Source organism: Juglans microcarpa x Juglans regia, chromosome 1D (assembly GCF_004785595.1).
Source record: "Juglans microcarpa x Juglans regia isolate MS1-56 chromosome 1D, Jm3101_v1.0, whole genome shotgun sequence".
In the NCBI taxonomy this organism is placed as follows: Eukaryota; Viridiplantae; Streptophyta; class Magnoliopsida; order Fagales; family Juglandaceae; genus Juglans; species Juglans microcarpa x Juglans regia.
In genome coordinates this window covers 39,941,299-39,947,439 of record NC_054594.1, presented here as the reverse complement: position 1 = coordinate 39,947,439, position 6,141 = coordinate 39,941,299, and positions in this window count along the sequence as shown.

Genomic DNA, 6,141 nt, shown 5'->3' with positions numbered 1-6,141 from the left:
AGGCCATTTGACTTAAAAATAGGCTATATGAATTATTTTTATATGATAAATGATATTTATAATGTGCAAGTCTCGCCAATTATTTTTAAAACAATGAATAAATTCATGATCCGTATGAAACAATTATTTTCTAATGATGAATTATATATATATTTTAAATGAAATGTATATAACTTTGATACTCTATGACCGTATCTAACATTTCTAGTGAACTATTTATTTGATATGCAAATTCATGAATTTTGGTAACTGGTATTGCATCAGAAGTCAATTAATTGTTTGACTATGCTCTATTGTTTAGTTTTAGAGCGTCTATCTAACTAAAAATATCATTGTACTGAATACTTCTTGCAGCTCATTGTATCCTGCATGTGATAAATTAATACTTCCTCCTAGTCTAAAATTAATACTTAGGTGCACTTGGGTCGCCAATTGACATCTTCTTTTTATTTTAATTCTTTTATATATATCATTTTGATTGATTTAACATATTTAACCAACTATTAGCGACATAATAGTAAGATGATCAAAATCAAATAATTTAAGAGCACAATAAGTATATAAAGGCAAATTAAATAGACCATTTTGTTATTAAAAATCTCATAAATTATCCATTAATAGACGAGATAAGTATTCCTTAAAGTTGTAATTTGATTTATCATCTCATTAACTTTTTATGGTAAATTTGTGTAAGGTTGTCTTGTGACAAGCCCAATATAATTTAGGTGTCGTTTGGTTATAAAGATAATATGAGATAAGACAGAAGTTAAATAAAATATTATTATAATATAATTTTTTTAATGTTAATTTTTTTTTGTTTTAATTTTTTAATATTAGATAAATTGTTTATTGTATTTCATGCGAGAATTTAAAAAAATTATAATGATTATATAAAATGATTTGTATAACCAAATGATGCCTTAATATTTTTCGAGCCCAGAAATATCTTAGTTAATCTGATTTGGCAAAGCATTGATCTACTCAGAATCCTCAAGGTAACTGAATGAAATAAAATGATACACATACCATGTAGGCATAAATTTCTCAAATAATGTAATTATACAATGCGTTAACGTAAATGTCTCAAGTATATAAATCGCATATGATTTATAAAAAAAAATAATTATTTTATATTTTTTCATAATAAAATCTACTTTTTTTTCAAAATGTCTGATGAGATTTTCATACCCAATTCCGATCAAAAGATCTGCACACCTAATGCTCGTACGTACTAGTACTAATTACTAAATTATTTAATGACCTTGTCATTGAAGGGTTCCCGTCTGAACTTCCAATATTATGGAGTTGGTTGTTTTTTGAGAGGAGAGCGTTACAGACTCTAAAAAAGTTCTATCAATATTTTCAAATAAATTATGCATGTGTAGTGTTTTAAGAATTACACTCTCTTCTCACTACTATTTACAAATATTCACAAACAATTTCACCATCCAAACCTACTAAGGCTGTTCATCTGGACTATATTTTTTTCGACCCGGTCCGGCCAGGTTCCGGTTATGAGTTCCGGCTCGGATTTAATCCGGACCAATATCTGGAACCTGGATTTTAAACTTAGTACTTGGGTTTCTTTTTTATCTTTGGACCTACGGCTTATTTTCTAAAATCCAGATTTGTCTCGTACCTCTCTCTCTCTCTCTCTCTCCAAATAAATCCTAGCCTCCCTCCCTCAGTGCTGAAGAAGAAACCTCGTCATCCTCACGACTCCATCATCTTCGTTGTCTACTCACCTCATCATCATGACCCAAGGTTTGTTCTTTGCGATTTGGGTCCCTTTTTTTATTATGATTTAGGTCTGTTTTGTTATGATAAGACAATGTTATTTGCTGATGTTTCTTCTCACCCTCGATCTCTCTCTCTCTCTCTTTTCATCCTCTCGATCTCGCATCATCAGATACCTTGGAATGACGATTATGAAATGCTACGACTTGTGTAGCTTTTGTTCAGGTAAGATTTGTGCTATGACATTTTGTGCTAACGTCCTTCTTTTGCTACGACTACGACATTTTGTACTAGATTTGGATTTTTTTTTGTTATTTTGTTAAACATGGGTATATTATATGTTGTTACCTTCATAGATCTGGAGTTTTTTTTTTGCTTGTAAAATGGTCTAGATAACGCGTCCTTTCGCATTTGACCTTGGGTCTTTTTAATGGTCACTACTAAGAGAGTTAACAAGATAATTAGATGTTTATAGCCTTAGCTATTCTTAACATAAATCTAGTTTTTCATTTTGATATTTTGCTAGATCTGCTATTTTTTATAGTCTTGGCTTGCTTTATGCGATTGGGTTTTTGTTTTCTTTGTTGATTTTTGGTTTATTTTGACGTGAATGTATAGATGGAGTAATCTTTGTGTAGTATTTTTATGGGTTAAATATGAATTTGTGAGATCTAGAAGGGGAGAAGAGTGAAAATATCCATAACCATAGAGTCTCCTAATAAGATTTGGATCTGGGTTTGTGAGATATAGCTCGTGGGCATAAATTTTAAATGGTGTTGAACTCATTTTCTTATAGAATTTTAGTCCTTCCATTAATACTTGAAAATTATATTAAAAATACGAGTTGATTGCTTCTTTAAATGGACAGTGATTTCTTTGTTACGTTAGTTTTTTGTAGCTCTTTCTTCCACTTGCCCAAAAAAAAACAAAGAAAAAAAAACATGTTTCAAATGACGTTTATCACGATGATCTTCTGTCATATATTAGTTGCATTATTAATCATTTTGTTCTAATTTTTGTACTTTTGATTTCTAATTTCATTATGTTTGTAATTAAGAAACGTTTAAGGATTTCAATTCGGCCAAGAGAGCTTGTCAAGACTCTAAACCACTATCCTGTAATTGTCGGAATAAGAGCTAATTGATGGAAAAATTCTTAATTTTTTGCATATAATTTGTTGTGCATTAAAGTTTGATTAAAGTAATGTATGTGTTTTGTAATATTTTTAGCAAATTAGTTCAAATAATGTAATATGTAGTGGATTGCATCCTTTATATCGCATGCATTATAGATTATGAATATTGATTTTTTTTATACATGCATTTAATTATAAAATTAATTAATTGCCTATAGGCTTACGCTATATTCAAGAGTTGAATTTTCTCTATTCCTTTAAAGGCCATCAACTGATTTTATTCTTAGTCAAATGGAGACAAAATCTTATAAATTAGCTTTAAAACAAAAAAAGGGGTACAAACCGAAACCTAGATTTTTGAGTTTCAAAAATTTGGATTCATCTAGGTTCCAGCTCGGGTTTGAAACCTGAGTTTTCAGGTCGGAACCCAGATGAACAGTCTTAAAACCTACCAAGTTACGGGCTTCTAATGAGACATTTTTATAAAAGAAAAAGATAAACATATAACTATTATAATATTTGTTTATATAATTATATTTCAAATGTGATGTAATTTATATAATAATCTATAAAATTTATGTTGTAAATGAGGGACATTTTTTTATAAAATTAACATATTTTTATAAAAAGATCCTCAATTTTAATTTTTTTTTTTGAAGAGTTATAAAAATAATTATATATATCATTACTCGTCTTGTTAACGTTGTATTTCGCATACTTTTAGGTCAAGCTCCAACAACTTAAGTCTTCAAAAACGAGCCATGCACAAGATAAAATATACTGTAATTTTGAGAGGGTGGCCTTGGGGCCAAGAAACATCTAATGCCAGAGTTAGTAAATATTTTTAAAGTGTAGTAAATGAGTAAGAGAGTCTGTGGATGATAGAGCTTATTCGTATCTTGGATCAACTATTTGTACTATACTTAGGGAGGGTGCAAATAGTCTTTTCCACAAAGTCCATATTTCCTTTTTTGTATCTACTGTCAGACTTGCTTTGATGTGACATGGCTTTGTATCAGCTTTATAATCGTGGTGTGTGACTTAATTAGCAGTGCTATTAATGTGGAATGGTTCTTTGACCCCTGATCATTAATTAGCAGCACCATTAATGTGGAATGGTTCTTTGACCCCTGATCATTAATTAGCAGCACCATTAATGATGGTCTGATGTCGATGAATAGGTCTGATGTCGATGAATCGAGGGTTCTCCGTGTGTTCCTGTGTAATCTGTGCACAATCTGTTCCCGAGGGAGGTTGCAGTTGTGTCAGGTCGTACTGACTTGTCGACTAGATGACGCCTTTCTCTAGTTGATATTTTGTTCCTTGCTTGGATAAAAATCTCATTAGGCTGGGTTTCTGGACTGTGGTCCTGTGGGCCTTTCATAAGGAGAAAATTCTCCTTACACTTCTATTAAAAAATTAGAAAATTTTTAAAAATAATATTAGATACGGTTATAGATTGTATAAATATCGCGTATTCATTTTGAAATAAATTGAGATTTATTATTAAAAAATAAAATTTTTATATTTAGATCCCGTATTTATTTATATTTTAAAAATAAATATGTAATATTTACACAATCTTTAATTATCAATATCATTTTTCAATTTTTAACGAAAAGAATTAGGGTACGTTTGGTTACCAAACTCACTTCAACTCATCTCAACTCATCATTACAATTTTTTCAAATTCTAATACAAAATATAATAAAAAATTCAACTTTTTTAAATTTTAAAATAATAATAATATTTAAAAATAATATTATAATAATATTTAAAAATAATATTCTAATAATATTTTATCATTATAACTTAACTCAACTCAACTCATTTTAACATCTAAACACATCCTTAAAATTCTTTTAACACCGGCCCCGGCTATACTTATTTCCTCGGTCAACGAAAGACAAAAACTCGAAAAAGTACCGACAGCTATTATTTCTAAGCCGACCGCTTGAGTCCTTGACCAACCCAGTCAATCCATATCCCCAAAAAAAAAAAAAAAAAAAGCCAAAAAAAAAACCTTTGAAAGAAAAAATAGCAACAAAAATCTCGACTTTTGGGTCTAACTCGGCGGGCCAAAGCACCATAATTAGGGCAGGTATGGGTGGGATGAGACACAAAATTTTCATTTCATTTCATTTCATCATTATATATTTTTTAAATTTTCATATAAAATATAATAAATAATTCAACTTTTCAAATTTCAATTCACTTTTTTCAAATCTCAATATAATAATAATATTAAAACATAATATTTTAAATTTTCAAACAAAATATAAAATTCTCATCTCACCCCCCAAACCTGCCCTTTTCCTCGAACTCTTTTCGTATCCTTGAGATACTTCCACGGGTGTGCAGGACCACTGAGAAAAAGATGCTTGCAATGCAACCAACTTTCGTGGGAGATGAGTATCCCCAAGTCCAACCATCGTGCAAAAGTTGAACAACTAATTTAATACATACACATCGTCACATCCACCCACTAATAATAAACTTTGACAGATTTTTAAGAATTATGTTAAATACAGTTTTACATATTTAGATAGAAGTAAGATTTATTAAAAAAGTTAACTTTTTTTTATTTACGTGGATTTAGATTTTTTGTTTAAATTTTTTTCAAAATGAATATGCGATACTTATACACTACATGACTATATAAATTATTTCTTATTATTCACTTAGATTTTTGAAATGAGCTAGAGTAAGAATCAAATTATAAATATTTCGGATAATATTAAATGAGTAATAAGTATTGTATTAATATATTAATTTCTCTCTGGCTTAAAAGTTCATGCAAGAACTTAAGGAAATATTTTTTCGCCAATTATTTATAGGTAATTTTCTAATATTGTAAATTCTCATTGTTTTATTTGTAAGGCTTGTTGATTATTGGGCTTTTCCGATATTATTCTTTGATTTTGGAGATAAGTTTGTTTATTAGTAATAAAAAACGATATAAGATGAGATATGGGGGAAAATCTTAAAAGAATTTAAATAAGTAAAAAATAATTAACCCTTCTTTTAAATATAATAATTAAAACATCTTATATTTTGTTTTTGTTTTCGATATGAGTATCACTTGCGGAAAGAAAAGCAAGAAGGAAGGAACTATGGACCCAATGATACGAAGCCCATTTAAAATGTCGGATCATTTGCGAGAACTTAGCCCAAAAACCGGTAGACAGTAGTCTCCGAATGGGAGTGCCCATTGGTCATTTCACATTCGTATCCACTTTGTAAGTAAAACTCAATGAGAGATCATTTTA